We start from the raw sequence: 10651 nt of genomic DNA, 5'->3' as shown, positions 1-10651 counted from the left end.
TCCTCATCCCTCACTCCCTACCCTGGTGTTCTCATGTCTCCTTACCTCCTCATCCCTCACTCCCTAACTGTCCGTGCTGGATCTGTCCCGTTGTTTTAAAAAGCTAAATACGTTATTAGTATGACGTCATCCAGCTAGCCAAACCTGTCTGGTGTTCAGCTAGTACAGAAGCTTTGCATGTACTGCTTCCTTTCATAGACCCGCCTCCTGTGGGCCATTTCTCCATGGCTCCAGCTGCTGAGACATGCACACAGGCGGAGAGGACGTGCAGGAAAAGCATATATTTTGCACTGATATCATATTTTACAAATATTACTGGGTACATTCCATATTTCAAAAACACAAATATTGACAATTTGTATAATTTATTCTAGCTGGCCTACAACTATGTCAGCATTACGTGCAGCTCAGTTTCCAGGTGCAGCTCTGCAGTGAGGTGCAGCGTGTGCTGTGATTGGTCAGTGGGCGAGCACGTGACTATTGTGAAACGAAACTTAAAGTAGCCATCAGAGGCTTAGTCGGAGTAGTAGGCTAAGAGTTCAATTTGAAAGATATGGAAGAAATTATGACATTTTTTACACTTTGCTTGGTGTAGATTATTTTTTTACCTAGCTTTGTTTTTTTAACACTCAATGGCTGAAGGAGGAGAAACGGATTTGTGAGTTGGGATTTAACCGTGTGATTAAACTCTTTGTCAACAGAGAAAGGAGGATGGAGTTTGTCTTTAAGTGAACAGCATTTGGTAAGTCAACTGCATTTGTTTTTTTACATCTAATATCTGAACGGCCCTCCAGTGTGTAGCAGAATGCGTGTTCCGCTGCAGGTCTGCTGGATTGATTTGTTGCTTTGTTGTCATATGAATATATGTGACTGGTTCTTGTGAGTTTGTTGTCATTAAGTTAATTGTACATTGATTTTGACTATATGCATTGTCTGTTAATTACGAAGCATACCGTCATGTGCAGAGTTATTGTCCGGACAATTGAATCTGTTTGGGGTTGTTTTCTTTACAAAAGCAAGAATGATGGTCTGGAGAAATGGTTGATTGTGTGGCGATTGCTTTAGTCCTGTTTGAATCAGTAGGAACAGCTAAACTCTGCGGGGAGAGTTTGTAGCTTGTTTGCTGCTATTGTTTTCCTGTTAAGCTAGTTTAGCATAGCCTCCCAGAACACACGTGCGGAGCCTCAGCTGTGTTTTGTTTTAGTTTTTTTTGTTCCGGGTTCAGAGGTCACACAGCCCGTTGTCTCCTACGTGAGCGCAGAAAACATTATATTTCCCACAATTTAAGCTTCTGCATTTTCCAAACTCACTAGTATTATTCAAACGTATTGTTCGGTTCGTAAGCCTCGTACCGAACGGTTTAATACAAATACGTGTATTGTTACACCCTTAGAAACAAATAATAACCATAGCTGTGGCTCATAATGAGGTTATTAGGAGATGGCTCAGCTGCAGGACAGCACTGAAGGCCCAGGTATAAAATACAGGGCCCGCCACTGGATTTGACACATTCCATTTAAAAAAAATGTTTAATTGAAACTCTTGATTTCTATGATGGTTTCCTAGTTCATAAATGTTCAATGACTCCCAGTGAGGGAAGGATTTGGTGGTGATTGGGGTTTCTAATCTAATTGATCATTTCATTTCTCAAAGTCTTCACAGCAGTACATTGTCATGATTGTTTATAGCAATGGTTTATTGTGTTGAAGAATGTAACTGTTCTTTTATGGTTCTGAAATGAATGTGTTGTTGACAGCTGGGTGATGAATTATCAACGGTGTAAGACTGCTTTGACCAATGTTTATTGTTCACTGACTCCAGATGTTGACGGCTGCCTGATCTGATATTCAGTGGGCGAGTACAGCCTTCATCTCTCTTCATTTTCCAAATTATTATTATTCCCTCAGTAAAATTAAGAATGGATTTTGATTCTCTGGTCAGATAAATATGTTGATTACAAACATAACAATGCTTTAAAATGATACTATAAACTGAACAAGAAGTTATTTATATGCTTAAGAGTCACACACACACGTTAACATGTATGTAAAGGAAACTCCAGAACATGTAAGTATAAAAGAAGGTAGGCAGCTCGCACATACACCCAAAGGGTAGAGATAAAAATAATCATCACACACATACACACTAAAGTGCCAGGTTATAAATGTTGCATGTGCAGCTTGTCATATCATGAATATTAGATGAAACCATGGTTCCCTCCAGGCTAGTGGCTAGCTAGCTGGATTCTGCTCTCACATCAGTCTCAGGCTGTGAAGTTTGCAAGAAAGAGTACCCATCACTGTATTATGGCAGCACACTGTTGATGTGTAAGTTAGATCAGTCCACCTTCTAAACATGTGTCTAGGTCAGTGTCAGTGTGACCTCCTTCAGTCTGGCCCTTCATCCTGGATCTCTTGGTAGATGTCGTCCCTCTACTGTCCCTGTCATGTCTGCCTACAGCATTGTCAGACGGAGGCCTCTTGGGCATCCCTGATTGACCAGCTCCCCTTGTTGCAAAGAAGCAGCAGCTCCACAAGAAACTCCTCCCAGAATGCAGACTTCCTCACTCTATCATTGAAAGTCAGCCTGGATCTCAGCTGCTTATATCTCTATATGTTACCAGCTGTGAGTGAGATGGACCTGGAAGTCAAGCTTGCTTTATGTCTTAGCTTTCTCTTCACCGATATGGTGCAACACTAATGCAGGTAGTGCACCGAAGCCTTTGCTTCATCACACTATCCTCACAATACAATATGTACAACGTAAAGTTTAGTAATGCCAGATGGGCGACCTTGTGCCCATCTGGGTTATCAACAACAAGACAAACCAGACAGAAAAATAATCTCCTTTGAATCCTAGATTCTTTAACCTCACATTGCTCCCGTAAGCTGTGCCTATGGGGTAGGAATGGGTATGAATGACCTTACATAGGGATATTTACCATCCACGTTGTTTTCCCTTGTTCAAAAATCCCAAATCTATGAAAAGGCAAAGAAATGGGGGATTGCAGACCATCCAATGAAAAATCACAGCTTTAGCGTGACTTTTACCTGTTTTCTGGTTAGCGTTTGTCATTGTAACACACACACACACACACACACACACACAGTGAGAGAAGGCTAGAAAACAAAGGATGGACAAGTGCAAATAGATTTTTTCTGTCAAATGAACTGCTCCAAAAGTGTACAAGTCTCGTCTTGATCTCACCTCCTGTCGACTCCTGAATGTGCTTCTACATAATTAGCGTCACAAACAAAGCTGGACCAGAACAACAGACGCCTGCTCTGTGCTCGTTAAGCTGTCTACAGTTCACTATCATCTATTGGGAGTAACTGCTGTGAAGCTTGTTTGCTAAGGTTAACACCAACTGTGTTTTCATTCAAAATAATTATTGAGAGCAGCTGAACAGCGACTGTGTAGCCGACATAAATTTTCAGTCCAGTGGCCCTGAGAGCTCAACACACTGTCCATGAAGAACAGACACGGAGACAGACAGAACACAGGACTGTAAGGAAAACATCTCCAATTCAGAAACACATTGCAGCAAATAGAGAAAACAATGAAGTCACATGACAACGGAAACTGTTTCCAGGGGAAACATTTAAAAGTGATGCCCATGGCTGACATACACCTGCTGCCGTGGTCTCTTGGCTTGTAGTCATTGAATCGGCTATTTGTCAGCGGTGTTGGATAATGAGCTAAAGATATCTGCTGTTACCTAGCATTAGCCTTTTTTACTCATAATTAACCTGACAATCCAAATAATATGACGCAATACACAGAGTTCATTGTGAAACAAGCTAATGTTATAGTTCTTTATTTGTCATAATGCACAACTGAACTGAGAGGAAATGGGAGTAGAGATGCTTCTACCTCTTATTTGGCATGAAGTCTGTTTTCATGACGACCTTTCCAACATATTGATTTTTGAAAGAAGCTGATGGGACTGACTGTGACTGTGTGAGCAACAACCACCCTCAGACCCATGATGAATGCGAGTCAGCCCAGTCATTTAGACAAAATGAATAATGCATCACGTTCCACAGCAGGAAGAGACCTCATACACACTTACACACTTAAGGTACAGTGCAGTCAACTGCATCAAATGGCAGCAGAAGGAAGCTGCACTCTGGTAAAGCAGCATCATCAAATATGAACTATCAGCTGGATTTAAGGAACATGCCATTGTTTTTTACTTATCCACAAATCCTCCATTTTCCTGTTAAAAAGGAAAGACTTCTTGGCTGGCACACAGAATGTGCCTGCATTCACTTCAGTTAGTTGAAGGCCTACTAGGCTTGCATTGAAATGCAGGTGCAAGTGCAAAGTCATTTTAAAGGTCTGTCCTGCATTACTGCGACTGTGACCAAGCCAGAAGAGAGCTCGACCAGGTACTCTGACAGGTCAAAATAGTGAAGCCGCCGCCATGGGACTTTAAGAAAGAATACAGTCAATGAGTAGACCGAGTTCAGAGTCAAATTCTCACTTTATTTCTCAGCCTCAGAACAAGAGGTTGTCCCTTCAGCCCAGGTGGGTCAACAAATGGAGACAGAGTCAAAGGACAATTTATTCTGAGTCAGAAAAACTGTTTAAATGGCATTCTCAATCCTATAAGAACCGCTTATATTTGTCACAAGTGATTTAATATAAAGGCATCAAGCCAAGCAATAACTGAAATTGGGTTCCTTCCCTTCCTGAAACGCTCTCACAGTCAGTGGTTTGCAGAGAATATATCAGCCTCAAGCTGAAAATCTCACATATTAAATACATAGGCGGAGCAATGCAAAACAATGCAGAGGCATCTTACTACAACTCACACAACGGAACTGGAACAGGGAATGAGCAGGGACACCACAGCAGTAGCGGTAACAGAAGATCATAGCTTCACTGAGGTAGTTATTTCCTGTCTTTATGCACTAAAACTAAATAACAGAATCAGCTGCAATGCACACGTGAGCCACTGATGTGGGCGTGTTTATTTAAAGGTGCATAATACAAGATTGGGAGCATTTCGATTGCCTCTCAACATGGTGATGCCTGAACACCTAGCAGCGCTAACAGTACAAACTACGGCAGACACCTGAGGGGGAACCAGGGGGGTGCTACATTTCCACGACGGTCTGAGTATCGATCTGATGCTATCTGATGCTGGTGTTATCAGCTGTAACCTGCATATGAGCGTAGTGCAGAGTGGCAGCCGTGAGCTTACTAGTGGGGCACGCTTACTTACTAGTGAGCGTGCACTGACATGCACACTCATATGCACTAACATGCACTAAAAGGCACTCGGCCAACGGGCTATGTGAGCAAAGAGAGAAGAAGCTCTGATAACAACACACACATGGACATTACTCCACTATATCTTTACATAGATGATAGTTGTGTGATGATATATTAATGCTCTGAATGTAGTCATATTGCTCCTTTAACTTAACAGTTCCATAATATAACTTTGAGAACAACTAAATGCAGACATGCTGTTCAGTGTGATGGATTACTGGCCTACCTACGGTACAGCAATGAAGGAAAACTAAAACATCTACAACATGTTGCGCTTTGATGCTCATTCATTATGTAGAGTTTACTGTGCACGATACATTAGCTAAAACATGATAAAACTAGCATGGACTTTTATACAAGACACCAGCCTACGATAACTGGTGTCAATTTGCGACTACTCACAAGAAAAACAGTATTTGTTCAATTATTTCATAATTCCTTCATAAATATAGACATTGATATATGTATATATATATATATATACATATGTGTTTTGTGTTTGCCTGACAAAGATGTTGCAAGCCCTCACTGTGGTGACTGTGGGTGGATGGGCCAAAGAGAGTGACAGTCTCCCAGCAGTTCACTAACTAGTCACCTGCAATCTGTTGGCTTCCTGTACAGGGACACGTATTGTCTGGTTTTTTGTGTTGCTCGGTACGACTTATTTTTCAGGACAAAGTATGGATGCAACACTTAAGTGAGGATTAAGCATCAAAACCACTGCTTTAGGTTTAGGAATTACATCATGGCTATACGTAAAGTAACTACGCAGTTAGTGTTAGGCAACAATACCGATGTTAGGTTTAGGCAACAGAACCACAACAACACTCTGGGACACCAGTCTCGTGGATGAAAGTCCTGTTTGTTGGACCCGTCCACCTCCCCTCCTGCCCAACAGAAGTGTTTTTTGTCCATATTTATTACTACCTCTCACCATTGCCCAGTCACGTGGATGTGTCTAAATTGTGTGTCCACAACAAAAAAGGATTCCAATTAACTTTCCATTGCATTGTATTTGTCCTGAGCTACACCAAAAAAAAACACAATTCGTGTCCATGTACACAAATCCAACAGATTGCCTCTTGTGAATATTTCACAAGGTGCCATGGTACTGGACCGTCTGTTTCCAGTTAACATTAGATTCTTTTAACCATGACCATGCATGTTTTTACCGAACCCACTCTTGTCCTGACCCTAACCAAGTTGTTTTTAACTGAAGTGGTGAAAAATGAAAGGGTTACATTGTTCACAGTTTTGGAAGGCCATGACATTAAACATTATTCTACTGATACACCAAGTCAACAAGAGTAAGGGCTATATTCAAACAATCTATAGCGCAAGTGCATTTAGGGCATGAGCAACTCCACCTTTGCTAGTTGAACAATGTGGGCGTAAGTAAGGCCCAAGGGGCAAAGGGGTTGTATTTAGTCTCTTAATCAATCTTAGGTGTGTTTTGGGCGTAACATGAATCAAACCAATCAGTGTCAACTCCCATTCCCTTTAAAAACATCCTAATTCAATTGGCGGATTTGGCATATTGGAGAAGTAAGCACTTCTGCAGTGAAAATGTAGTTTTTGAATGCCAGGAAATAAATTATATTATTCAGCAGATAAAAAGATGTGAATTTTGGAAATTTTTTCAAAACATTTGAAAAAATGCTTGAATACATTGACTGTTGGACTTTACAACGAAATGTTTGGAGTCCTATTACAATCCTATACAGCCACCACTGGTATGTAATTCTACAAATATGAATAATATTAGTGTAGCGTGATCTTTATCTGCAACTGTGCAGACATATTGCCTTTAAACACAATGAATAGAATGTATAAAAGAGTTGAACGTCAACATTACGATTGAAGCTTCCAACTAAGCAATGCAGCCCTAGAATGGTCTTATATTGTTGAGTTTCATACTGTGTTTACTGATTAGGGGGATACCTCGTTTACTATTTGTCACTGTCCATTGACGGGGGATGCCGAGTTAATGTTGTCGTGGCATACTGTCAACGACAGGAAGGAACAAGTATCTCCCAATCCTGTGTCCCATCAACAACTCCATTTGACTACATATGAGCAAATGCACCGATAACTTATAAAGGTGCATAATATGAGATAGGGAGCATTTCGATAACGTCTGAGCTGAACTAAAAGCGCTAACATTGCAAACTATGACAAACATGCTAACGGAGCATTCAATACTATTTCATAGTCCAATATCACAAATCAACAAAGTCATTAGGATACACATTGTATGGGAACCACGACTGACATTTGAACAAGTCCTTCTTATATGTGCCAAAATGGTCAAGACTGAAATCGGAGGTGACAAAGTTTGAAGGACTGCCCAATTCTGTTGACGTTTAGAGGTCAGTCAAAACATAATGAACATAGTGTTCAATATTGAGACCAGTGGCGGCTGGCCAATAGAGGGCCATGGGGTGTGGCCCACCTTGAGCGCCCCTCCTTCAGCCACAAAAACAAACGGCATTTCTGGCTGACAGCGGCGGAGAAACGTTGCACATTTTATGGCCAAGAATGAAACTTTTGCTAGTTTAGCGTAGCCTCAGCTGTTTTTTGTTCCGGGTTCAGAGGTCACAGCCCGTTGTCTCCTACGTGAGCGCAGTCCACCGAAAACATGAAGCCACTGATTGCGACTCATTTTGAAGGAAAACAATCACAAATTGACCTCTGAAGGAAATCATTTCCTTTATGAGATAGACTTAAAGGTAAAAGGGTGCGTGGGGCATGTCTGCCACACGGACAGATGTACACTTTGGGTGACTATTACTTTACAAGATGCTTTGTCATAGATCAGTTATGGAAGCCCCAGAGACCAAAGCCCAGCTTCTTCATCTGCTATAGTTCACCTTTAGATGTCAAGGCCATGTTACAGAGCAACTGAGTCAACAGTGACATAATAGAGGTCCTTAACCCATTGTAAAAATGATATTAAATGGAGTACATATTGCAAGAGAAAGAATGTAACGTGAGATGTGTGTGTGTGTGTGTGTGTGTGTGTGCATTGATTACATAATGCTGTTGGCAAGCTATCCCTGCTAAATAGAAGTGTTGGTGCTTCCTGCTTGTTATAATAGATGTCTGTCCCCATTCACGTTGATCCTTGTTAAGGACTCTAAACTCCTCACAATGTTTATTCTTCTCACTCTGTTCTCTCTGCATTACATACAGTACGAGATGTGTACATACAGCTGGTCATCTTCTATTGGAGCTAAAGTTCTGTTGTCTGATATGATGATGCTCAAACGTTAGATTATCTGCTCTGCTCAGATAAATCACTTCCACATGTTAATGCTGCATTTTATCTGAGAATTACACTTATTAAAACCATAGAACAACATCAAAATAACAATTTTAAATATCTGCCTGTGCTCCGACATCTTAAAAGGTAATTTTTGGGTGAATCAATTCATTCCCCAAAAGTCAAATACAACACAAACAACTTAAACTGCATTGAAAATCATTTCTCTTACCAGAACAGATCCAACTGTTTACATCCAATCGATGGTGTCCAGAACTCTCAAAACATCCTTCTTAATATTCTGGTGTGAAGTTTCTACTGTATCTGTAAAGAGCATCATCACAACCGACTGGGCTGAGGGATTAGGACAGGAAAGGATAGTGCCAGCCTCTCTCTGTCCCCCCCTCCCTTTCTGCAGCACTCCTCCCTGCTGCCACTCACCCACCACATGCACAATGGTACGGTCCGCTTCTGTACTGCAGTACATGCAAGAACGTGCCATCTGTCTGACTGGTCAGGGTAGAAGGAGTCGGGGTAGGGGGGGGGCCTTGTAATAAAAGAGACATATGGGTCGCCGGTGGGAGGGGGATGGATGGATGGATGGAAGGGCGCAGGAAGGGAGGGTGGATAGATGGAGTGGGAGGTGCAGTAGGGGAGTGACAGATGGCTTGGAGAGCGGAGATTGTTGATGAGGTGCTTTTTCTACAATGATGGAAAAGTCCTGCATCTTTGCACAGATACTGTAATGATGACCCCCTGTCTGCATGTTTCAGCTTTATTAGATGTGCATTTATTATCTCTCTCTTTTGGGATACTACAACAATGCCATTTCTATGCATTTGCCATTTTTACAGAGATTCTGCAATAAAGAAGATCTGTCGTTACGCTGGCTTCCCTTCTTTTAAACTGAACCAAACAGCAGCATAATGCTGCCCAGGTGTGTGACTTCATACGCATGCTGGCATCACGGCCGCTAAAGAGGTGATACGATGAACACAGCATTGTGTGTGTGTGTGCACGTAGTACCGCTGTCTACTCTGTGACTACCTCTGCTGCCCCCACATTCCCTGTTATACAAAAACTAATGTGGAATAACGGACCAACAGTCCTGCCTTGAACAGGCTGTGTGAGAAGGCAGGGAGAAAAGAGAGAGAACAGAGGAAAGAGAGATAGACGGGCTCACCAACCTTTAGTGGCTTGTTTCTCCTCAAGATCTCTTCTTAAATTCAATACATTTTGTAAAAAACTTTTGTTTAATTCACACAAAAAGGCAGATCTTTTTTTTATTATTATCTCTCCCGGGAGGAAATTAGATCGGCCACATGTGTGTGTGCGTGAATGTTTGTGTGCTTATGTGAGTGAGTGCGAATGCATCTCTGTCTGTCCATGGCTTTGGGGCATCAACCTCAACAAAACCTGTGTACACGCGTATTGTAGAGAAACGCTTAAAGTCACAATTACGCCTTTGAGGCGGAGCTGACAGCTGTTTGTGTGATACATGATTCAATCAAATATTACAGCAGTGGTTGTTGTAGACACATCTGGAAGAAATCTGCACCTTTCTAGTTGCATAATGTCACGGGGTGTGGTGGAGGACTCAAAAGCAGACATGGCCAGAAGCAGAGTGGAACGGGTCTTTAATGAACCAAGACACGTACATAGAAACAGGGAAACCAAGGACGAGATGAGAGACAAGGGTGGAAATCCAGCAGGACGAGGCAGGGCAGGCAGACTGGGAAACACGGAGCAGGAACACGACAGGAATCTTACACACAGCAGGGTACAGGACGAGCCAAATGGGCGGGTTGACATGGCAATGATCTGGCACCGGAACAGGGAAAGCAGGGGAGTATATATAGTGGCTTGAACAGGTGAAGGGAGTTAGGCTGATGATGAGGGAGGCTGACAGGTAGAGTGAGGAGGATGTGGAGCTACACACAGACACAGAACACAGAAAGCAAAGCCTAATCATGACACATAAGGTCTGTTTCTACTACTTCTCTGTTTGACCTGGTGCAGCTCATTCATAATTAGGTGCTCACACTTCATTTTAACTTCCAGTCTATTCTAGAAGAGAGGATGTGTGTGTGTGTGTGTGTGTGTGTGTGT

The 10651-nt window shown here is 42.1% G+C and overlaps 1 protein-coding gene across 1 annotated transcript in view; it reads right to left on the bottom strand.

Annotated features, from left to right (window-relative positions):
* LOC116394766 (synaptic vesicle glycoprotein 2B-like) overlaps nt 1–9025 on the bottom strand; it is a 43156-nt gene extending 34131 nt beyond the window's left edge. Inside the window, exon 1 of the mRNA XM_031868065.1 lies at nt 8775–9025. The gene's annotated coding sequence lies outside the window, so the exon portion shown is untranslated. The remainder of the gene's footprint in view (nt 1–8774) is intronic.
* Nucleotides 9026–10651: the final 1626 nt, after the last annotated feature.

This window comes from Anarrhichthys ocellatus, unplaced genomic scaffold (genome assembly GCF_004355925.1).
Source record: "Anarrhichthys ocellatus isolate YVR2014 unplaced genomic scaffold, GSC_Weel_1.0 scaffold41, whole genome shotgun sequence".
NCBI classification, from domain to species: domain Eukaryota; kingdom Metazoa; phylum Chordata; class Actinopteri; order Perciformes; family Anarhichadidae; genus Anarrhichthys; species Anarrhichthys ocellatus.
The sequence above is the reverse complement of the archived record's forward strand: the minus strand, read 5'-3'. Positions and strand labels throughout refer to the sequence as shown.